General features: G+C 39.3%; 1 protein-coding gene across 6 annotated transcripts in view; it reads right to left on the bottom strand.

The window, feature by feature from the left end:
* The window catches only part of PLAG1 (PLAG1 zinc finger), a 67,873-nt gene that overhangs the window by 24,534 nt on the left and 17,786 nt on the right, over positions 1 to 25,553 (bottom strand). For 4 of the 6 annotated variants that reach the window (XM_017677404.3, XM_017677405.3, XM_017677406.3 and 1 more), the window contains exon 1: positions 25,190 to 25,387. The exons of the other annotated variants lie outside the window; for them this stretch is intronic. The gene's annotated coding sequence lies outside the window, so the exon portion shown is untranslated. Of the gene's footprint in view, positions 1 to 25,189; positions 25,388 to 25,553 lie in introns of those variants that run through there. 6 annotated transcript variants of the gene reach the window in all.

Genomic DNA, 25,553 nt, shown 5'->3' with positions numbered 1-25,553 from the left:
GTAAAACTAGTCAGAGCAGTAAGTGACTAGTGGTCCTTTGACTTTGCAAACTGAAACCCATTTGGATAAATAAAACTATGGGTCAGTTCCTGCTGGGTGAGAGTGGAAACACTGTTTATTTCTGTTTTCAGGATAACAAAAAAACAGCAAAGAAACTTTTGAGTCTGTCTCCAGTATCTTTAGTTGAGTCCCAGTGAAGGCCACAGAATAAGCTCCACCAGAGCAGAGATCTTGCCTTTGGTTGTCCATTTCTGTATCCCTAATATCTAGAACAGTGAATGCACAAAGGAGGTACTCAAATATTTATTGAACAAATATGAGGAAGAGAGGAAGGGAGACAGGGAACCTTTCCACTGTTGGCCAAATGGAACTGTGGAGGAAAACAGCTGCTCAGCCTGCTTGATTATCTTTGTGAATTATTATGAATTGAATAAATGTTTTAAATTAAAAAAACTCTTGAGCATCCAGCAATCACGACCACCCTGTTCTCTTTCTTGACTTGGACCACCCTCCACAGAGCCAGAATGCTGCAGTCATTGTGCCACCTTGTGGCCACGTCTGGAAAGTCAGTCTTTCTAGTACACCAGTAGAGTCCCCCTCCCTGCAGAGAGGCCCTTGAAATGGACTGTAAGAACAAATTTACAGATAAATAAATCTGTTTTTTAGTTTAAGTATCAAAGTACCATGGAAACACAAAGATTAGTCAGTCACCAGTTCTACCACCAAGAAGTGTGTAATCACGGGGAGGTATCCCAAAAGGATATTTATAATTGATAACACAAAATAGAAGGCCCAAAAGTAAGTAGATATTATGAACAATGGGAATTCATATAAATAAAATATTCTTTCAGGCTTTGAAGAGGAGAATTTGGGAAGGAAGAACTGAATGTAGAGAGAGGTAAGAGGGCATCATGTCGAGCAGGCTGGGAGGTGGGGTGGGCAGCCCAGAGGGGAGGGCAGGCCTGAGGAGCGGGTGGACCAAAGGACCAAACGGGGGGACAGGAAATGAGGGACACACAGTTCACTTCTTGCCTGGAGCCATGGTGCCCTGAGGGGAGGGTGGGAAGTGAGGCTGTGGACAGGCAAGGCTGGGAGCAGCCCAGGAGTCTGTGAAAGGGCCTGTGCTCTAGGATGCCTGGCAGAAGGAAAAGGCAGTTCTGTGGGCTGGGTTAGTCTGAGGGTCTGTAGAAGCAATCTGGTGTGGTAACTGCAGGGCCAAGGGGGGCAGCTGTGAGGCCTTGTGTAACTCATCTACCTTTTCCAGCTTGGGTTCCTCACTGAAAAGAGAGATAATTAAAGCGTACAGGGTTCTAACGAGGAACAAATGAAAGGGCACTATGGAAAGGGCACACAAAGTGACCAGCACTCAGTAGGAGTTTCACTACAGTTAAGGAACAGCCAATAACATGCAGACCTTGAATGGCAGCTTGTTTAACAGATGAGGAAGAGCCAGCAGAGGTTTTTAAAGAGCAGGGTAAGGATCTCAGAGGAAGAGGGCCTGTGGCAGAAACAACTTAGGACACACAGGAATTCTGGGGGAAAGGAGGGCTGTGCAGTCACAGAACAATGGAGGGGGGTGCCCAGAAGGGGCAAGGATCACCTAAATCCTACTCCCTTTGATTCAGCAGCATGTAGGTCTTTAGTAATCCTGGAGAGTATTTCAGGGGTGGAGGAACAGGAATGGAACACTGAGCCTGGGGAAGGAGTGTGATGTGAGCAGTCGGCATCCATGTCACTCTGGAGAAATGGTACTGCTGGAGGGAAAGCACAGCAAGGAGACAGCTTCCTGTCACAGGTGTTTGTTTTTAAGGTGGCAGAGGTTTGACATGTTTACCTGCTGACAGGAAGACACAAGCAGAGAAGGAAAGGCTGAGAAAGAAATGGATCAGTGGGGATGGTGCCTAAAACACAAAAGCAGACCAGGAGGACAGGGCCTCTGAGGCACAGGCAGAGGACTGAGAAGATGCAAATTAATGTCACCTCACACCTGAGCACAACTTTCAAGGACAAGGAGGCATTGGCCAACTGGCTGAAAGGAGGTAAGGACATTCCAGCAGCAGAAATGGCATGAGGGCAGCAGAAGAAACAAGACCAATGTGCCTGAGGAACAGAAGGTGTTATGGGGTATCAATAGGAAGGGGGCACATACTTGATGCAGAGCTGCAGTGACCCAGGACCAAATCTCAACAGGCCTTAGACTCTAGCGGTAGTTTCAGGCCTACTTACACATGCTACTTCTGATCACCGAGTAACATGACTGTCTCCAGTCATCTTGGAGGCCCAAGGAGAGAAAAGGCAAGGGGAGAGGATTCTTCCAGGGTTGGGAGTCGTAAAGCAGGTACAGAAGGCAGTCGATGGACTGGATGTTCTGGAACACTGGCAGGAACAAGCTGTGGTGGCAGGGACCAAGTGAAACCAGAGAGGGCAGGACAGACCAAGAGAAAGCATCAAGAGTGAGAGAAGGAGCAAGAGGGCGAGCAAAGTTAAAGGACACAAAGCTGTAGTCAGCAAGGCCTATTTTCAGGTTCAGATTCACAGAGGTGAGCAGTTTTAAGTAACCATGACAAGTTGCAAATTATTATAATTTCAGAGAATCTTGATTATAGTGTTTAAATATTCTTGATACTTTAATTTTCTCAACCAACATCCCCCTAGATAGTTAATACTTGAAGGTATAGAAAGAGGTGACAATCTAAATCCCGATTCTTCAAAAAATGAATTATAGGGTAATATGGATAATTACTCCCTTAATTTATTTGCTTGGCAAATTCCGATCAATTCAGAATTTAGCTGGTGAGTTTTTTCTCCTCACCTCAACATGAACTTGTTGTATTAGCACACAATGATCTTTCACTCAGTCTGCAATATCCATGATCTAAAACAGGGATGGGAGGACAAAGAGGAGGAAGACAGGTTCTTAACAGCCAAAGCAGACATTACATATACACACAACATGCACTTTTTCATGGATGTGAGCACGATGCACCTTCCCTCTCTGAATGCCAATCTCTCAAGCAAAATGACACCAAGCTGGGTTACTGAGATTTTTGGCGGAGAGAATATTAGGACCCTCAGGCATCAAAGGCAAATGTAATGATGGCAGGAAGAAGTGACTGCAAGGAAGGGAAAACATATGAAAGATAAATACAAGAGAAATCAAAAAGCGTAGATTATAGCAAGGTTCCTTGAAGTGGTCACGGCCCACACTGGAGGGGGTTAAGGAACTGAGCACTCCATGTACAGTCCTCCTGGAGGTCACACTGGCCCTGCAACTGCCAAGCAAAAGAAGGCATTTATCATTTTCTCCACTAGTGTTACACCTAAGAATTTATCTGCAGAAAATAATGTGAGATGTATTAAAAACTTATGTACACAAGGCCATTCATCACTGTATTATTTAGAGAATGGAAATAAGCTATATGGCCAAGAAGAGAGTTAGGCTAAATACACCATGATGCTTGCCGACTGGTATTCTAACATATGCAGACGTAACATACAAGTACATGGAAACAACCTTTGCACAATGGTAGGTTCTTAAAAGGTAGGGATACAGAACAAAGATCCCAATTCAGTTTATATAATATTATGTATTACATAGTATTACATAGGTTTAAAGAAGAAAAATATCAGAAGGAAATACCTGTTAGTATTCAACATATTTAAGATGATGTGAACATTAATATTACACCAGAAGTAAGCTACCATATATCTATATTTGTAACACCTACTTCTTCCACATTCAATCTTTCCAAAGTCTTCTTTCTAGGGGATTTTAACATATTTGGAAGTAAAAAACAGAAGCTGAATCCTACATATAATGAGAGGCCACTGGAGCTTGTCAAACAATCCTACAGGGATGCAAATAGCAAAATCCAGACTTGCAGAAAACTCTACAGGACAAAACCAAAATCAAACCAAACCAAAAAATCCCATTTCTTCAACAGATTTTAAGAACAAAAAATAAGAAGGGATAACCTGTAGGTCAAAAGAGATGTAAGAGATGTATCAACAGACTGTGGATATAGGCCTTATTGGATTTCAATCATGCGAACTGTTAAGATTAAGAGACATCTGCAGAAACTTGAACACTAACTAAATATTTGATGACATTAAGGTATTACTGTTTTTTTGGGGTGTGATTATCACATTCTGAGTATACCTTTAAAAAGAGCCTGTATCCTTTGGAAATACCAAAAATTTAGGAATGATAGGAAACAATTTTACATTAAAATAGTCTGCAGGTGAAGAGATGCACATGGAGAGGGGCACAGACAAAATAAGACTGGCTCCTGAGTGATAACTATTGAAATTGATATGGAAATTTAAGGATTCATTCTACTGTTCTACATTTGTGTAACTCTGAGATACTCTATAATACAAAGTTTTTAAAAACCACCTAAATACAGTGCTACACTTAACCTACATAGTAAACCTGTATGTGATACAGTATAAATTATGTGAGTGCTCAATAAAAACTGGTTGATAACAGCAAAGCCAGGGGTTATTTACATGCAGTTTATGAAGCTTACAACTTCTGTGAATTAAGGACTGTACGTGAGCATTTCTGAAACCCCGATCCTGCTACAAAGGCCACAGGCCAATCAATGGATCTATGCTACTCTACTGATACTGAGTAGTTACTTCTTAGACTTTGAAAGGATGTAAAAGTAATATAACAAATATCTTTAGTAGTCATGACCTTTCAACTGTATAAATTATTTTTTAGAAATATTCCAGGAGAGGATTAACATTTTGCATAAAACTTGTGCTAAAATCATCTAGCATAAAATGACTGGGTAATTTTCAATTCTAGTAAGGGTGGGGAATCAATTAGTCTAGCAAGATCAAAGAGCTGTGTCAGGCTGTGTGGTGGATGAATGTGGTGACTGATGGAGAAAATGGGCACACACTAAGCAAGAGCCAAAGTCACGGAGCAGACAGGTCAGGAACCAGGGGAAAGTGCTGGACTTGGTGATGGGGTAGGGGTACATGTGTGCTTGTCTGTGTGTGAACTGGCAAAGTCTGAGTAAGAACCAAAGAAGACCTCAAGGTCTGTAAGAGAAAGAGGATGGCTGGATGAAGGTGACAGGGTCAAGAGAAGGCTTCAAACTATTTTTGTCTGCAAAACTCTGAATATCTCACTGGCTGAAGGAAAAGAACCTAGAGGTGAACACACTGCTCTATTCAATGAAGCAGGAAAAGAGATGGTAAGCCTTGGGTAGGAGAGCAGAGCTTCTCAGCAGCCAAGGAAAGAAGGTGTTAGGGTACAAATAAGAAGGGTACTCTTGACAGGGCATACCTGATAGACCCAATTTTCTCAGTAAACTGGGAACAAAGTTATCTAGTGTCTTTTACAGATTCTAATTAGAATCCCTATTAGACTATTAGCTATTAATACATCAGTATTAATTATCAGAATGTAACAGATCTGACACTCCTATTTTATTAAATATTAGAATATAAATAAAATGAAAATATTAATTACTTAATACACTAGCTTTGGTCCATTAATAGACTATTAGACTTAGAAATCCAGTTCCATGAAAGAACAATTATTGTTATCTTTATTAGCTAGAATTTCATAGAATAGTTAGAAAAAAATCATTTGACCACTCATATGAACCAGGTACTATGCTGAGAATTTTTTCATGCATCATCTCATTTAATACTTAGTTACTTAACTTCTCTGAGCCTCCTTTTCTTCCCCTGTGAATGGGGAATACACCCAGTACCTGTCTTATGGAGTTATTGCAAGGATTAAAAGGGCCCCAAGGTGGAAGTGGGCTGGGCAGTAAGCACAGAGTAACCACCTCATTATGTCAGGTGATACTGTTGTTCCAAGAAATGAGGTTAACGTCCTAACTCACTGCCTGACTTACCAGGCGCCCCCCCACAGAAGCTGACCAGCTTCCTTGGATCATCTGCAACAAGAGGAGAGAACGTGCAGGGGACAGGTGGCCAGAGACTGGCAGTAGGGCAGCAGTGGTGCCAGCTGCATGGTCTGGGCAGGTTGAAGGTGGTGAGACAGCTGCCAGGTGCCCCCAAATCCGTTCCCAGCAGTTAGGGAAGTGTGTGCAGCTTCCCCTGCCTGAAGGCACCCCAGCCCAAGTCCACAGAAGTAAAGGGTCTGGAGTTCAGAGGGCCTGGCTTCTTATGGGGAGCAGGAGACAGTGCATGCCAGAGGAGCCAGCCCCTAGAGCTCTGTGCAGGGGAGAAATAGGACCCAAGACTCTGCTTTCCTGTTACCATTTGGGAGGCTTGCAGCTCACAAAACTCCCTGGGGGCTTGCCGTGTGAAAGTAACGTGGTATCAGGAGAAATAAGATCTAGATCCACGAATAGAGGAAAAGGACATCTCCTTTGTGAGTCAAAGCAAGCTGTGTGCTCAGGGCTGGAACACAAGTACTAGGACTGTGGGGCACAGAAGTACCACTGAGTCAGGCCTAACAGGATGCTCTCTGGTGAGAACTGGGAGAAGAGAATCCCAAACAGAAGGGAGCTCAGCGCCAAGCGCAGGGTGGGGTCAAGTTAGTGTTTCAGGTAACAACCTGAGGTGCCAGCTGAAACAAAGGATTCTTAAAGTGGTTGTGACCTTTAAGATGGTTAAAGGCTTAAGATGGTTGTGACGAATATGTACATGATACTCCAAGAAAGAAAAATCTATGTGAACATATAACTTTTAGTATTTTAATTTGGGTAAAAGGGTCAGGTGTGACCTTCGTCTAGAGATCCATCACTGGAGTTTAAGCTACCTTCAGCAGTCAAGGGATGATTCCATGCACAGATGCTATCTGGGAAAACAGACTCCCGGGACTGGGAAGCACAACGACCAATTCCCAGCTCTGAGTCTCTGCCTGGTAGCTTGAACAGGAACTCGGTGTCTCTCGACTCCCCAAGCATGGAGTCTTCCCTGCTGTCTCCTCTCGCTGTCCCCGTGCAGCTTTTGCTTGGCCCATGTCTCTCTCTGCGTGGGGGCTTCCATCCCTCCTCCTGCCTCTTTCCCTCCTGGTATGTATAGATGTGTGTGTCTTCCTCTGTGGGCATCTGTACATCTCTCTCCCCCACCACCTAGACATGTGCACACATGCGTCAATTCCTTTCCAATTTCTGTGGTCTGGCTTTGCCAATCAGGGCTGTATATATCTCTCTCCCCTCTCATGGCATGTGTGTGAGGGCTCCTCTCTCACCCTCTCTGCGTACATGTGTCTCTTTCTCTCCCTAGGAGTATGTCTTTGTCCCTCTGGGAGTGTCTCTTTCCTGCTGAAGGGGTGTCTGTTATCTTTCCTCCAACTCTGGAAGGGCATCTTCTCCCACCCTCTGGGTGCCTGTGGCTGTATCTAGATCCTTTTCCTCCCCATCCCAGTGTGCTTGGTGTCACTGTGTCTCCCTTCACATCCTGGTGAGTGTTAACTTGCTGCCCCACCTTCTGGGGCTATCTCCTTCCTGCCCTTGAAAAGGTGAGTGTCCTTACCCCATCCTGGTGTATGTCTCCTGCCCCCACAACTTTCTGTATGTGTGTCTCCCCCTGCCTCCCATTCTGGGGTCTCTCTTCCAACTTCCACCTTCTAGACATGTTACTCTCTCCCTGCACCCAGTTATCAGTGTCCACAGTGTCCTGTGGAAGTCTGGGTGCACCTTTCCCACAAGGCTGGGGGGAGACAAACACAGCTGTCTGTGTGATTCTTCCCTGCCTGGGTGTGAGCTGGGAGGGCTGCTCCCTCCTCCTTTCTCTGTCTTTCCCTTGCTTCTCTCCCCTTCCTCAAGTATGGACATTAAGTTACACATACAGACAGAGATGAAGTGTCTCCAGGGTGCATGTCTTCCATTCCTACTGTAAGTGTAGGTCTGGTGTCTGGGTGTGTTTTTCCTTCTGGGACTCAAGTTTCCCCTGGCTTTGGGTGCTCTGGGTACAGGCATGCTAACCACCATACACGTCTGTCTGCCGGTCTTTGGAGTATGTGTACTTGTCTCTGCAGCCCCACTGTAAAGCTTGCTTTGGGTGGGGGGTGGGGGTCTGTTCATGCACACTGGGGAGGGCTTAGGTCAAAAAGGGAGCAGGAGGGCATGGGGTGGGTGAAGCAGCGTGGATGGGACAAGCCACTTTGCTGTCTTGCACTTCACAGTTGCTGGCTGCAATTCCTTAGGGCCACACCCAGGCCTCTTCTTGCCAACCTTCCTATGTGGCTCAATGCCACCTGTCATTCCTTGCCTGTGCTCGCTTTGGACGACTCTCATCACACAGTTCCTAACTGCTGTTCAAAGCTTCCTCCAGCTTCCCGCTACCACATTGTTCCTCCAGTCTGCTCCTGAGGAGAGATCCCTCCTCCGCAGCTATTTACTGTGTGCCTGGCTCCAGAGAGAGAGGGGAGGAGTCAGGGCTCAGCCCAGCTGTGAAGCTGGGTAACACAGGGTGGGAGCAGTGCTCCAGCGTAGTGAATAGAGATGGCTCTGCAAGCACAGAGGTGTCACCCCAGAGAGACAAGCAGGCTGGGAACACACCCTGGGGCCCACCTAGCAACTGAGCTGCAAAGGAGCAGGGGAGGGAGGTGAGGAAGGTGTGAGCTAGGAGGTCATTAGTTCAAGGGAGTAGCCTTCTCAAGGTGGCCATGCCCTGGGGAGAGGATGGCTTCACCAGCTCTGAGCCCTCTAGCCACATGAAAAGGGCATCACAGGTAAGGATGAGGTGGCAGCCAGCTTGCAAAGGGCACCCCGGGAGTTCTAGCTGCAGTGGCATAAGAGGTCCAGCAGGGCAGCTCTCTGGCCTTGCCCTCCACTGGTTCCCTCTGCCTAGCTGGGTTCCTCCTCCATCAGGGTCCTGTCTGGAAGGACATCCCCCAGGTTGTTCTTGGCTTGCTCCTTCTCATCATTTAGGCCTGAGTTCCTTTGTCAAAGATCTTCCCTGACCAGCGTCTCTAAGGGTCCCTTCTCGCCCAGCCCCCAACTCTTCATCCTTGCATTCCTTCTTCTTTCCTTCATACCACCTGCCACAAGCCGAGAGAATTTTTATTTACTGTCTGTCTCCTTCGTTCAATCTGACTTAGTGGCTGGCACAGAACCTGGCCCACAGCAGGTACTCTGGAAAGGTTGGTGATTGAATAAGAGATGAGAGGAAAGGCATCCTGTACACAGATGTGAGATGTGTGTATAAAGAGAACAGCAGGCTTGGGGGCCCAGGGGAGACATAAAGAATGAGACTTTCTTAGCACCAAGCCACCAGGTCAAGACAATGGCGGAGTGGGAGGTGGCACTCAGGAAAAGAGCAGGGGCCAGAGCGCCCTGGCCTGGGAACCGTCAGCATGCTGGAGATCAGTGATGGCTAGAATAGGTGCCATCAAAGTGGCAAGAATGTGCCAGAGCAGGGGCAGCAGGGCCAGAACAGGAGAGGCAGGAGTTGCAGAAATACATCCAGTACTAAGGACAGGCCAAGTGGGAATGAACTAGAAAAGCAGCCACTGATTTGGTACCTGGGGACTACTGATGGATGGTCTCACACACAGACTCAAAATGGGATAGGGGCAGGATGGGTTAGAGAGAAAGAGGAGTTGGGGGAACAGAGACCAACAGACACCACCCTTTCAGGGAGTGTGGCAAGATGGGAATAGACATGTGAAGAGGGGATGAGATGAAGGCAAAAGTCTCCTAGGGTACTTTGTTTTCCACAGGGAAAGCACTGGGCATACTGTGCAGTGAGGAGGAAGGGATGGGAAGTAGTGGGCTGGCAGGGTGAATGGGGTGGAGGAGGCCACTGGCCCAGCAGCCCTGTTGCATGCCATGTAAGGACATGGGACCTGGCCTCCCCAACTAGATGGACTCCCCCTGAGGCTCAGCCAAAGCCCTGTCCCCCAACAGGAGGGGTGGCCACTAACCCAGAGCCATCAAGAAGTAAAGAGGGGCTGGGTGCAGAGCTGAGCTGCTGGCCCGTCTTCTCTGTGAACCATGCAAGTCATCTGATGAGGGGGCTTAAGGAGGATGTCAAATGCTGAGAATCAATGAGGAGACGACTGAGGAGAGACTGAGGACAGAGACAGCTAAGACAGTGGACCAGGCCACAGGCCCTTTCTGTCATGAGGACCTGACTCTGGACTTTGGTGTGGCATTTTTATAACAGCATAAAAACTCTTTGGTGCGGGTACATCCTGGCCCTGGTGTCCTCCCAGCCTCACCTGCCACCCCTACGCTCACTTCGACTCCACACTCCAGTGGCAGACAAGGACAGGCACAAGTTACACTCAAGAATGCCCATCTTTCCCTTGTCCTTAGTAGCCTGTCCTCATTCCTGCTCTGAAAATACAATTCGCCTTCTGTTAGTAACTACTTTTTCCTTGACACACCCACTTTGTGTCACACTAAACCTAAGACAGATTCCAAATGAACGTAGAAAAGGTGGTTTCACAACCAGGGGCCTGAAAGAATGCTAAAGCCTCTAATAAAATAACTGAGGTCTGAATTGCTAGTTTTAGGGATGTTGAGAGTCTGAGATGATGATCATCTAATCCAAGCAGCTATGACAAAGAAGCCTTTGAAAACAGATCTCTAGAACTTGTTAGTGAGAGTGGGCCTAGTGACAGAGACCTGAGTTACGTGCGCAGCAGCGGACCACTTCAAATCTGGATTGACATTTCTGTAACTTTAGTCTCACACTCATGGGCTCAAGTTATTCTTGATTATGAATGGACTTAATTTTCCTAACTCCTCCTCCCCTGCTTGAAAAGCTTGCAATGCCTGGGGCAGAGAGTGCAAATTCCTTAGGCTGGCAAGTAAGGGTGTTCACAAGCAGGCCTCAGCATACCTTCCTAGTCTCACCTTGCACCACTCCCTCACAAACCCCCCTCTCTAGTCTAACTGGTCTTGGTGGCCATGAACAAGCACATTTCTCCCTCCTAACCCCCTGCTGCAATCATTCATTTAATCTGCATGTCCTCTCTTCTTTCTGCCTATTCCTAACTCACACCTTGTTTAAAGCCCACCTCAAGTTCTACCTCTCCTTCCCTTGAATACCTATAATTTTTCTGTCTGTACCATTATTTTGGTATTTAAAAATATACTGCTTTGTGACTGCTTCCAAAAGGCATAGAAGACAAGGAAAAAGTTGAAGGCAAATAAAACACCCTAAGACTGGCAGGAAGTACCCTTACCCCCTCTGGTTCCCATTTGGAATAAGAAAAAAGAAATTTCACAAAGAAGATGGGTTAAGATGGGACTTAAAGGACAGGTAAGATGTGGACAGCACTGCAGAGACACTGAAAAAATGCAAACACATGAGTCACAGTTAGAGGTGGGGGTGGGTCTCTAACCTCCCGAAACCTATGGAGACAAGGCCATGAGTAACAAAATAAGAGATTTTGAACTTCACTTGGAATTCTGGAGTAATTGGGATGACACCGTATACAGTATTAAATTCTTTGAATTCTCCTGAATGGTAAGATCATCAGTGACATTTCTACCCTGGAAACCTAATATCTACAATCAACCAAACTAAATAATATTTTCAGTTGTTAACAACACAGAATCATATCATCTACTGAAATAAAACCATTCAAAAATTCAAAAAGAGATGCTCATTATATTAAATCAGATGGCTTTGCTGTAAATGTTTTTAAAGCAAAAACTGATGAAACTGCACCTATTACAAGATCATTAAATCCAGTAAAACACAGTTTAGGTTTACATCTTTAGTAAATTTATAGATTTTTCTCTCAATTCCTTATATACAGCTTAAATATAAGTATACATGCATTTTTAACTTGTTACTCAGTGTCAACTTTATGGCCAAAAACTTTATTTTTACAACAAATTTTTAAACTATATTAACTTCAGTACGGATATAATATAGGCTTACACTAGCAAATCAATGTATAATAACTAGCTTCTATGCCTTGTCCACCCTAAAGACTCAGTCATAAGTAGCAGCATTCCAGATTCAGAAATCATTTTTGTTTCTTGCACACAGTGCCGGCATGTCCCATCTCAAAGGATTGCTGTGAGAATGGAATGACACACTATAGGCAAAAGCAAAGACTGCGATCCAGCCAAAGTATTTTATGGCGGATGCACAGTTATTAATACTCAAAATATTTTGGGTGATATAATTTAAAAGTCATGTTGGCTAATGAGTCAGGGAATAATTTAACCAATCAAGTTGTTTCTTCTCCTTTTAAACAAAAACAGCCTCTTTTTTTGTGCTCATTTTTGGTTTTGCTTTTACTAGGAAGAACTTTTAACTAAAACTTAGCTAAAATAAAAAAACCTTACAAAGGTTCTTACTGTTAAAGGAGCAAAACCTCTGCATTCTTACTTGATCAATTTCAAGCTATATTTAAAATTCTAGTCTGATTCCATCTTATTTCAGTCAAGTGAGAGATGACACAGATATTTTACCTTTAAAAATGCCCAAATTTCATTTTTGGCAGTTGCATACCATAGTTCTGAACTGTGTAACTTCTGAAATTCTACATCTAGTATAGCATTAGATATGGAAACATAGTATACTAAAATATCTTAAACATATGTTGTAATATGTATGCTTATTGTCCAGAAGTGGTTTTGGATGTTATCGCTTGAAAGAAAGCACAGAAAATTAGTGCATACAGTACAGATGCACTGCCATACACAGGGTGGCAGCACTGAGAACAAAATACGTGCAAACGGCAGAACGCTTGGAGTGGCCAGTGCAGACCTCCAAGAGTGTCTGAAATCTGATTATGAAAACACTCCTTAGACATATGAGTATTTTGGTTTTAATTAAGAAATTCCTTTTAATCCTGGCAGAGGTATCATGCATTTTAGAAAAGCTCTTAGGAGTCAGCCTCTGAATGTGATCAATTACACTTTTCTCAAAACTGCTTTTCTTCCTCTTCCTACACTGGCTGATAAAAGGTGAACTGAGCGTGATTAAATTTAAACACTATATCAGACTCAATGTTTATATAGAGCAATTATATCCCTAGTATATATAGTTAATTTTTGTTTTAGATTTTTTTAAACTAAAAATAACAAATACAAAAACAGTTCATCCATTCCTCCCCTGCACTCCAATTGCTTCTGGCAACCAGCAATCTGTTCTCTGTATCCGTAAGTGTAGCTTTTGTTTTTAGATTCCACATAAAAGAGATATTACAGTATTTGTCTATCTCTGTTCACTTAGCATAATGTCAAGCTCCATCAATGTTTCACAAATGGCAAATTTTATTCTTTTTTATAGCTAAGTAATATTCCATTTGTATATTTATCCATTCATCTACTAATGACACTTAGGTTGCTTTCATATGTTGGCTACTGTAAACAGTGCTGCAATAAACATAGGAATGCATATATCTTTTCCAATTGTGATTTTAGTTTTGGGGAGGTAAAGTCCCAGAAGTGGAATTATAGAACATGTGTGTATATGTGTGTGTGTGTGTGTGTGTGTCTATATATATATATCTCAAAGATATATGTATCTCAAAGTTTCTTTACACATTCATTCATCAAGGGAACTTTAGGTAGCTTCCATATATTGTCTATTGTGAATAATACTGCAAATATATGGGTGTATATATTTTTTCAAGTTAGTTTTTTCATTTTCTTTGGATAAATACCCTAAAGTGGAATGCTGGATCATATCGTAGTTTTATTTTTAATTTTTTAAGGAACCCTCATACTGTTTTCCATAGTGATTGCACCAGTTTATGTTCCCATAAACAGTGCACAAGGATTCCCTTGTCTTTACATCTTTGACAACAGTTGTCACTTCTAGTCTTTTTGATAATAGCCAACCTAACAGATGTGAAGTGACATCTCATTGTGGTTTGGATTTGCATTTCCCTGATGATTAATGATGTAGAGCATCTTTTCATCTACCAGCTGGTTATGTGTATGTCTTCTTTGGAAAAATGTCTATTCAGATCATTTACCCATATTTTAAACTGGATGGTTTACCTTTTTGTTATTGAGTTGTATGAGTTCTTTATAAATTTGGGCCATTAGCCTTTATCAGAATATGACTTTCAAATTGTTTTCTCCCATTCAGGCAACTGCCTTTTCATTTTGTTCACAATATCCTTTGCTACGCACAAGCTTTTTAGTTTGATATAGTCCCACTTGTTTTTGCTATTGTTGCATGTTAAAAAAAAAAACACCAAGACTTATGTTAAAGACCTTACTACCTTTTTTCTTCTAATTCTATGTTTGATGTCTATGTTTATTTTTAATCCATTTGAGTTAATTTTTATGTGTGGTGTAAGATAGTGGTCCAGTTTCATTCTTTCGATGTGGCTGTTCAATTTTCCCAGCACGATTTATTGAAGACTGTGCATTCCCCATTGTATGTTGTTGCCTCCTTTGTTGTGAATTGACCATATACGTGTGCACTTATTTCTGGACTCTCTATTCTGTTCCACTGAACTATGTGTCTGTCTTTGCCAGTACCATACTGTTTTGATTACTACAGCTTTGAAGTATTGTTTGATATCTGGTAGGTGTTAGCCTCCAGCTTTGTTCTTCTTTCTCCAGATTGCTTTAGCTATTTGGCATCTTCTGTGGTTCTAAACACAATTTTGGATTTTTTGTTCTAGTTCTGTGAAAAATGTCACTGGTATTTTGATGGGGATGGCAATTAATCTGTAGATTGCTTTAGCTAATGTGGCCGTTTTTTAACAATACTCTTTCAATCCATGAGCACTGAATACCTTTCCACTTATTTTTGTCTCCTTCAACTTCTCTCATTAACATTTTGTAGTTTTTAACATACAAGTCTTTCACCTCCTTGATTAAGTTTATTCCTAGTTATTTCTTAATACATTTATAAAGGGGACTATTGTAAAGGGGACTATTGTCTTAATTTCTATTTATGATAGTATGATTAGTATGTAGAAATGCAATGGATTTGTGTTTTGTATTTTGCAACTTTACATAATTCGTTTATGAGTTCTGACAGTTTTTTGATGACGTTAGGCTTTTTTATATGTAATACTATGTCATATGAAATAGTGAGTTTTACTTATTTTCCAATTTGGATGTCTTTGATTTCTTTTTCTTGCCTAATTCTGTGTCTAGGACTTCCAATACTATGTCAAGTAAAACTGGCGGGAGTAGACATCCTTGTCTTTCTCCGGATCTTAGAAGCAAAGCTTTCAGCTTTTCACTTTTCAGTGTGATGTTAGCTATGAGTTTGTCATGTACAGACTTTATTATGTTGAGGTAGTTTTTATCATACCTCTATGCCTTCTTTTTGAGGAGTTTTATTGTAAATGGATGCTGAATTTTTTTCAAAAGCCCTTCCTGCACCTATTGATGGAATCTTATGATCTTTATCCTTCATTTTGTTAATGTAGTGTATCATATTGATTGATTTACAAATATTGTATCACCCTTACATCCCTGGAATAAATTCCCCTTGATCATGGTGTATGATCCTTTTAATATACTACTGTACTTGGTTTGTTAATATTTTATTGAGGATTTTTGCATCTATGTTCATCAATATTGACCTTAAATTTTCTTTTCTTGTGGCATCTTTGTCTGGTTTTGGTTATCAGGGTAATGCTGGCTTGGTAAAATGAGTTTGGAAGAGTTCCTTCTACTATGTTTTGGAAGAGTTTGAGAAGGATTGGTCTTAATTCTTCTTCAAATATTTAGTAGAATTTGCCAATGAAGTCATCTGGTCCTAGACTTCAGTTTGTTGGGAGGCTTTTGATTACTGATTCAATCTCCTTAGTAGTTATCAGTCTGTTCAGGATTTTCTATTTCATCATGATGCAGTTTTGATAGGTTGTATGAATTTCCCTTTTCTTCCAGGTTGTTGAAATTGTTGAGAGTAGTCTCTTATGACATCTTGTTATTTCTGTGGTATCAGTTGCAACATCTCTTTTCATTTCTGACTTTTTTATTTGAGTCTTCTTTTTTTCTTGTTGAGTCTAGCTAAAAGCTCATCAATATTTTTTTACCTTTACAAAGAATGGCTCTTAGTTTCACTGACCTTTTCTATTGTTTTTTTAGTTTCTATTTCATTTATTTCTATGATCTTTGTTATTTCTTCTATCAACTTTGGGCTTTGTTCTTTTCTAATTCCTTCAGGTATGAAGTTGGGTGTATTTGAACAAGAAGATATAATGTTTGTAAACATTTATGCAACCAACATAGGAGCACCTAAGTATACAAAACAAATATTAAAAGACCTAAAGGGAGACACAGACAGCAATACAATAATAGTAGGAGACTTTAATATCCCACTTATATCAATAGATAGATCACTGAGATAGAAAATCAATAAGGAAACAATGGCCTTAAACAACATTTTAGACCAGATGGGTTTAAGAGATATTTACAGAACATTCCAATGAAAAGCAATAGAATATACATTCTTCTCAAATGCACATGGAACATTTTCCAAGATAGATGATGTGTTAGGCCAAAAAACAAATCTTAATAAATTTAAGAAGACTGAAATCATATCCAATATCTCTTATGATTCCCAATGGTATGAAACTAGAAATTAATTTATAATAAAACTGGAAAATTTACAAATTGTGGAGACTAAATAACATGTTATGAACAACCAATGGATTAAAGGAGAAATCAAAAGAGAAATAAGAAAATACCTTGAGACAAATGTAAATGTAAATGTAACATACCAAAATTTATGGGATGCAGCAAAAGTAGTTCTATACAGGAGGTTCATAGTGATAAATGCCTACCTCAAGAAACAAGAGAAGTCTAGTATATATTTGAAAAAATAACCCAAGCTATGATTAAAAGTGCTTCAAGATAGGAACTTCTTTTAAGAATAACATGATCTTGGGAACAGGAATGCTGTTATTAAATAAAAGAAGGTAAACTTTTAAAATAACTGTCTTAATTAGGTGATAATGTCCAAAATGAAAGACTTTTAAGGAAAACATCTGTAAAAATGTTTTAAAAAACTAAAATATCTCTAAGAGTATAAAATGGGTAATGAATAAATATTTAATTACAATGGACATTCAACTGATGCAAATAAAAACAGTACTAACCCATTTGTCACCATTTTTCTTTAAAACTAAACTATAATAATTGACTATATTATGATTTTTGAAGTACTTTTGCCCACATATATGAAAAATGTTTTCATAAATTGTCAAAGGATATGTGTTTAGGAACTTCTACAAACTGTGAGACATTTGTGTGGGTTCACTTTGTTTACAAACTTCTAGGCATACACAAATAGATTCAAGTATAATAATAACTGCTAATTAAAATTCCCTATATTTCAGCAGTACATCGACTTATCCAGTTCAATATTAAAATCCTTCTATGTCTAATTAAATCTATTACCTGATAACTAATTTTTTGATTTATGATAATATATTTTTATGTAGTATCATTTAAAATGTGATGTACACCAATTATTGCTAAGGCTTAACTATCTTTTACATTTTTTTCTTAAAAGTAAATTAGAGCAAACTACAATAAAAGCTAAATCTGATACATGTACTGCACACAGGGCATAGTTAAGTCAATTATTTGTTTCCATGACAGTAGCTTTGAGGATGCTCAGACATTAGGAGACAGATAAAGAAAAGCATAAAATACCACTAACTGCTGTTAGAAATGTGCCCTGTACTCAAAGGCACTTTTTTTCTTGAAGCATTTTTAACTCTTCAAATAAGAACCTAGGGCTGCTTCCACCACTCTTGGTATAATTAACCTACCTATTTTCTTATATGCCAAATTCTATTTTAGTGCTGAAACACTGTGCATTTTGAATAGTGATTTGCAAATAAAATACCATTAATATTAGAAGAGAAAAATAACCAAGATTGAAATTTTACCCAAGTAAATCATCTCAGACAATAACAAATTAGAAAAACACATGAAAAATATTTTATCATATTTACTTAGAAAATAACCTTAGAAGTATAAGGAAAGCAAATTAATGTTTGTGGTGTAGCTTATAATCAGATATACTAACATTAATATTTATTTTTAAAGTTATAATAGGTTATATGCAGATATAAAGTGCTAACTCTCACAAACTGCAAATTTAGAACAAATTTAATTTTAAAGTATGGGAGCTAATGTCTCTTCTTTGGGATGGAAAAGTTAAAGAAATTGAATTTAGGAAATGCAAAGAGCTTAAGAAAGGTAATCTTATATGAAACGATATTTTCATTTAACTGTTTAAAGTTCATAAAAATAAAACCTATTATTATAACTCTTTTAGGATATGATAAAAAGTTACTTGGGCTCTATGTAATCCCAGCACTAAGACAATACAATAAAATAAAATCAAGTTATTGAGAAAATCTAGCAGACTAAACTTCAACTTGTAGTATTTTGAACCTGGATATTCAAACTACCTTAAGCTTCCAGGTTCAATTTTTAAAAATTCTCCTGATTAAGAACAATTCAATCAACTCATTTCTAATGTATCTTCAAGTGAACAAAAATGATAAAAACACTTTCCAAGTTTGCCTTTTAGCCAAAGGGGCTAAATTCCTTACACACCAAGTGATTTCTAGTTTGCCTCAAAAAATGTTTCTCAAAATTAAAAGCTCTAATGTCCAATTATTGACTTAAAAGATGTAATTTAAAAAAAACATCAGATGGTTGCTCTTTAGTTGTAGCACTTAATCTGAGATTTAATATTCCCATATTCATAAAGCAAAAGACAGGATATCATAATCAATATGTACATGTGCAACTCCAATATTGGTTTAAGACAATAATTTAAATATTTAATAATTGATGTTTAAAATGAGTCTCTCACTCCCATAAAAGGTAGAGTTCAAGATTCTGCAATGGCAGATCATTCCTCACAATCTGCAAAGGATTCAGTCAACCTTTAAGAAAAGAAGCCTCCTTTACTCCCAAAATATTTTCTAACACTAAAGGAAACTTCTGTTGGGAAATAACACTATGACAGATCTAAATTCTCCTTCAGAAATTCAATTGTTAATTGATAAATGGGAAATAAAATTAAATTCCTCTACTCATCAGCAAACACCTAAAAGTATTCTAGAAATTAGGAACTTTGTTAGTAAATGCTCTTATCTTTACCTTGTGAAAAGCTTTTTAAATTTTATTAAATCTGAAAGAATGGTTTAAATTGCCCTAAAAAAAGTCCACAGAGTACACTGTTCTTAGGCTAAGGTTTTACAATTTATTTCACTAACTTAACGGAAAGTTTTAAACTTTCTGATAAAGAATGAAGAAAACAATTTTCAATAGTTTCTAAGATGTTTCAGAGTACTTCACTTAGGTACATATTTAAAATAATCTTTAAAATCTTTTTAAAAAATAGCAGAAAATAGATTTTCCTCATTTAAAAATATAGAATTCCAAATAACTACTACAAATTACTCTTAGAACTTAATTTAATTTAATTTAATTTAAATCTAAGAAGATATGGAGGAAAGGCTTTGGGGGAATCTATTTTTAAAAGTTTATCATAAAACCAGCAATTTGTATTAAAAATATTCTCTAATAGATTCCTCCAATTGCCACTCTCATTTTGGGGAGTTAATTTATCATTTTTCTTTATAGTTATTCTGTATTTACATAAGTCAAATTTTAAATTTACCATGGATATTACTTTATTCTAAAATTTTCATCTAGCCAGTTCTTTCTCATCACTCTTGGACATTTTAGTCCATATTTATGTTCCTGTTACACACTTCCATTATTTATAACTCTTATTTTTAAAAGGCATAAAAAAGAACATTATTGCTTTGTAACACCTTCATGTTTCTAGGTTTTCTATGTTTTTAGATTAGGAAAAGTTTTCACTTAAAAAAATGCAAGGGAACATTTCAAGCAAATTGCTTATCCTATTGACCTAGGACATAATTACCTAAGTTCATTCATTCTACATATGTACACACATTTCTTAGGTAGTCATCTCAAATTCCGAACACACACTGAGGTTAGTTTTAATAACATGATTCTGCAGTAACTCTGTTTACAAGACATCCAGGGACTTTTAAATACTAGTAATTTTAATGCAGTATCACACCACTTCACTTTTTCACAATGAGATATTATTTATGTTTCATGAAAATGGGTTTTTGTTTCATGAGAAGCATTAAAAAAGCAAAAACCTTACCAGCTTAACAACAACAAACAACAACACATACACAAAACAAACAAAACAAACATTTAGAAAAAAAATATACCAAAGCACCCTTGGTAGTTCCATGCCACCATATCTTTGTCAATGCCACTCAGGAAAGAGGAAGCACGGACAGGTGTACTAATTGAGTAGAATGTAAACCACTGGGCAGCAGGCCAAGTGATTTAAAAGGAACAATCAAATCATGCCTCTGAATAATTTTTACTAGGCTTTCATACATGTACACTTCTCATAACTTCAAATATTAATAATTATACACCAATACTTTTATAAAATATTATAACCTAAAATTTTTCATTTTACTTCTCAAATTAAATTTACTAATGAGATATAAAAGTTACCCTGATATAAATGATAAATAGTAACAAAGTAGCTGTCAGATTCAGACATTTCAAAAAAATTTGGCACTGAAATAAATACAAAAAGTAAAAATCAGTTACCTCTAAAGTGGTCTTATTGTAAAATGGAAAATAATTCCCATGCATGAATTCTACAATCATTGTTAACTTTACAGTTCATCAATCCGATGTACCCTGCCCTCACATTTAACTTATTTGTAAATACTTATCTAAGGCTACCTAAACACTTAACTATTGGTTAAATATGCTGCCTACATTAATTTCTGTTAAAAATTAAAGAAATTAAAGGTTCATTTTTGTTTTTTTGCAGTGACTGATGTATTTTCCAAGTGACTGATATATTTTCCAAGTATTCCATGTTTCAGAAAAGGTGTTTATCAGGTTCTTAAAACATTTTTATAAAGTAGCTCAAGGGAAAATTTATAGCCCTTTTACCTTTAACATATTCACTATCTTGGATTTTGTGGAACAGATTAAGTTGTTTTTTCCTTCTTCTGAAACTCCTCCCTTACTCAAATAACCAAAGATTCTAAGATGTTATCAATATAAAAAGAAAAAAATTGTGTATTTCCTATACATTTGGAAACACATCAAAAAGAACGAGTATTCCAGGCACTGGAAGAAGTAAAGCTATTCAGTAAAACTTGTTTTTTCATTTTCTTGGGTGTGTGGTACATGTGTGTGTATATAGTAACAGTTAATTTTTCATATATTCTAGTTTTCCAAAGAACAGGATTCTAAATAAAAAATATTAGAACATTTCTAGGAAGAACCAATATTTGATACATAGTTGAAGAGGCAAATGATTATTGAAACAAAATTTCAAAGACCTCTATAGATATATGTTTTAGCTATCTGGCTTTTCAAACGGCAAAGACAGGAGCACTACATTTAATTTAGTAAATAATAATTTAATCCTTAGAAGGGGAAATTTCCATAATTATAAACCAAAATGTATACAGTAACAACCAGGATTATGTTTAAAATGAGGGGAAAAGAAACCCCACCCTTGTATCATATTAAAACACAGAGAGTATTCTTAAAAATTTTAAACTGTATTGATAAAAGCAAATTCACTGATTTATTTAGCTATAAAATACGTGTTTATTAAAATATGTTGGTTATAATGAATATAAAGATATAGAATTTTATTGGTACTAGACCACTTATAAATCTTCTGCCATAGCAGCTAAATTCCTTACAGAATTTCAAATAGCAAAATTAGCCATATAAATTGCAAATAAAATCTCAATCTATGAAGTTTCTCTAATTTTAACTGAAATAAAATTTCTGAATATATAATATCCTTATATTATTTTTGTAAATTGGTAAAATTTAATAGTAACTTCAGAAAAAGGATGTTAAACAGGTAGTATTTCTAAGGCATCAAAAAAGCCAATACAGCCAATTCAAATTAGATACTGTCCTGTGCGCTATCTAAATAACACTCTCTAAGGAATTATACATTTTATTCTTGTGCACTCTCAGTGCTTTTTCTAATTCACACAAGTAGCTAGTTGTGTAAAACCCACACATGAAGAAAGTTTTATATCACCCTTTGTGAAAGAGAAAAAAAAATCACAATACCAGCACTTTGATTTAGGCTAACAATAAACTAATCATAACTTGAATTGTCCAGACCTGAATAACTCGATGGTCTAATATAACTGGAAGAAATGCCTTTTCTTCACTTCTATAGAAACTGAATTTATTGATACTAGTACTTGGTTTGTCAAAGTGGCAACTATTCAAGATCTAAAAGTCTCACTTATTTTGAACACATAGCTTATTCCTGACTACTTATAGTCAATGTAACTGTCTTGAGCCAAAACACAGTGAATATAAAAATGTAAGATAAATTTCTAAGGTTTAAGTATGAATGGCATTCTGAAACATCTGGACTGAAGATTATTTGGGGGAGGGGTAAGTTTCTTCTCTCCATTGACAGTTAATCATTTTCCAATCAATTTGCATTTAATAGTGGCTTATGGGAATAATTTCTTAATGAGTTCTTAAAAAGCTGTGATTGCTTCCAAAATCAGAAACCACAAGATGATGTACTCAAACACTACACCAATGCAGTGCTATTATGGAGGTATTTACAGAAAGGTGCAGGTAAGGGCTCAGATGTGAACCCATGTTAACAAACAATGGATTTCAAAATAATAATTTATACAGTATGACATGAAAAAATATTCTGTATAAGTCTAAAATCCCAGCTCTAATTTTTAATCCATTTTTACAAATCATAAAAACAGAGGAAAATAGGCATTTATTTCAGAAAACCCATATACCTGTGGAAATTGGAACACAAGTAAATTCTAGTCAAGATCAATCTTAACTTCAAATAAAGTACAATGTACATGTTTTAAATTTTGAAAATATTGTGAAAAAGCAAACCATTAGAGTCTATAATAGCTTATGATCAGCAAACATTCCTGTTAAAAATACAAATTCATCTTAAAAGATTTTAAAAAATTGATAGGTCTCAGGTTTCTAAAATCTTTTAATTTCAAAGGTGCAGAGTTACAGCACATCTATAGGATGGGCTTTAAAATTGGGCATACGTAAACTTTTCCATGGGGTTGGTGCATGTGCTTTTTTTCCCTTAAATAAATGCCTACTGCTTACAGTGTGAAAGAATCTCCAACACTCTGTCTGCAGTTTTCAACCAGAAGTCCTCAATGTACCTCAAGCCAAATTGAGTATTATTAGGTCTTTTACAGCTTTTACAAAATGGCTGTAAAATCACATTATGGGCATACACAGCTCTTTGATCTCACTGCACAGAATTCATAACTGTTCAATAATGCTGTATCATTACACCATACACCTTAAACTATTTCCATTTTTCCACGATTCCTTCCAAAATCAGCTTCAAAAGCAAAGAAATGTAACATGAAAAGTTCCTGGGAGGCTTGTTACACAAAAGAACAGCTTGGATACACTCTAGTCTACACCATATCCATCTTTTGTTGAGTTTGTTTATCCCTCCTTTCCCTCCATCACACCTAAACGTGGGTTCACTTGAATAGTGGAAAGAGAAGGCTCTTCCATCACCACACCCTCCCAGCACCTCTGCTTTTGGTCCTCAGACAGTGATTCTGTGTAGGTGATGAAAATCCTAAGAAAAGAGAAGCTGTCCCTTTAAAATGCCCTGCTCTGTCCCATATCCCACGTGGAACCAACATCAGCAGCACTTTCCCATTAACTTCAATGTGATGCAAGAGACACCATCCTTTTCTATACATAAACCCAGAAAACCTCAGCTTAACATTCTTTAGTGAGGATGAACAGGTGAAGCACACGGGTCAGGAAGGGAGAAAGTAAGCAACTCCCCACCCTCCCCAAAAGATGCTCCAGTCGTGCTCTCCAGCCTCTCTGTGCACATCACCTCCCTACCCCTCCTCTATGGAGCTTAGTTTAAAGAAAGGAGGGAGCCACTAACAAAACCTGAAACATAAATGCGACGAAAATGCAATCTAAAGCCAGAAAGGTTTATTCTTCCAATCACACATATTAACTCTATTAAGAAAATGGCATCGCTTTTTTTCCACCAAAAAAAAAGAGCCTCAAAGATCATTAAGAGAGTTATAAAAAAGCAAATATAGTGTTTATCTTATCTCAGATCAGTCCACATTACCAATAAGTTTAGCAGTTTCTGCACTACCACCTCCCCCCTCCCTCCCCCTCCTTCTCTTACATCGGATTTTCACATTTTCTCATTGTCGGTTGAGTTATAAAAGGCTTTTGCCCTTCGAAAGTTTTAAAAAATAAATAAATATTAACTCCTTGGTCCCTGCAAAGTCAAAATGGACTTCAGGGGAAAGGCGGTTCATACTTTTACCTTCAGCGAGAAAAGGGGGAGCATCCCGGATTTTTAGGGATTTTTTGCGATTTTTAAAAATTTTTTATTTGGTTATATGCCTGAGTTCTCCCTCCATTTTGGTTGTTTATGATACTGACAACAAGCTGTCCCTGCTCTGTGCAGATCTCCTGCTTTCATTTAGCACCCCCTCCCCCTACCCCCCCCCCCCCCCCCGTCGCAGCCACACATCCAGGGCTCACACCTCCCCGCAGACCCCGCAACCCGACCCCGACTTGCCCACCTGAGGAAAGGGCAAAAACAAATTCATTTCTCCAAAAAAGAAAAACCTCTTTTGAAAAAGGGGCAAAGTTACCCCAAGTCACTCAAAGTGCCCCCCAAATATTGCCGACTGCGGGTTTCCGCCAGGCCCTTTGGGAAGCCACCTTCCCCTGGGATGTTTTGGTGGAAAATGCGGAGAATTTACTCTCAAAACTGAATTTATATTAATTTTTCCCTTATTTTTCGGGTCTCTAATGTCTTCCGCTCTCGCTGCCGCCGCTGCCGCTGTCACAATATTCACAGCACCAGAGAGGAGGAGGAGGAGGAGGAGGAAAACTTTTCAAACTTTCCAGACCCTGAATAAAGGTTTTTTTTTTTTCCCACCGACCTCACCTTCGGGTCTCCAGCCGCATCGCCCCCTGCCCTGTCAGAAGCGACTTCGGGAGTCCTCACAACCCCGCTGAATTATTTTATTTTATTTTTTATTATTATTTTTCTCTCTGGGGTCCTGAGCAGGGGCTGAGAGTAGCACAAACTTTTCCTCCTCCTGCCGCCGCCGCTGCTCCTCTGCCCCCTCGGCTAGTCCCATAATTTAAATAACCCTGATATTTCTCCCGCTAAACGCCTCTCCGCCGCCCCGGACCCCGGGAGAACTCACCGCGGGGCTTTAACATCCTCCCTCCGGCCCGTCCGCCGCCTTTACACCGCCCGCGGAATTTCTAATAATTTTTTTCTCATATTTCGGGCTGGACGCGGCGGGCCTGGAAATTGTTTCCTTACGCCTCTTTCCAGCAGCCATTGTAGTGTATGCGCTGCCCCTGCAGCCCAACTTGCAGCTGCCGCCGCCGCCGCCGCCGCCGCCGCCGCCGCCGCCGCCGACGTCGCGCCCACCGCCGCCTCCCCCGGCTTGCTCAGCCACCGCCCCCGCCTCCCGCCGGCCCGCCCCCGGTCCCCGCCCACTGCTATGCCCGCTCCCCGCTCAAGCTCCGCCCCGAGGCAGGTCACTAGGCACCGCCGCCGCC

The sequence above is a fragment of the Manis javanica genome, chromosome 2 (genome assembly GCF_040802235.1).
Source record: "Manis javanica isolate MJ-LG chromosome 2, MJ_LKY, whole genome shotgun sequence".
Classification (NCBI taxonomy): Eukaryota; Metazoa; Chordata; class Mammalia; order Pholidota; family Manidae; genus Manis; species Manis javanica.
The sequence above is the reverse complement of the archived record's forward strand: the minus strand, read 5'-3'. Positions and strand labels throughout refer to the sequence as shown.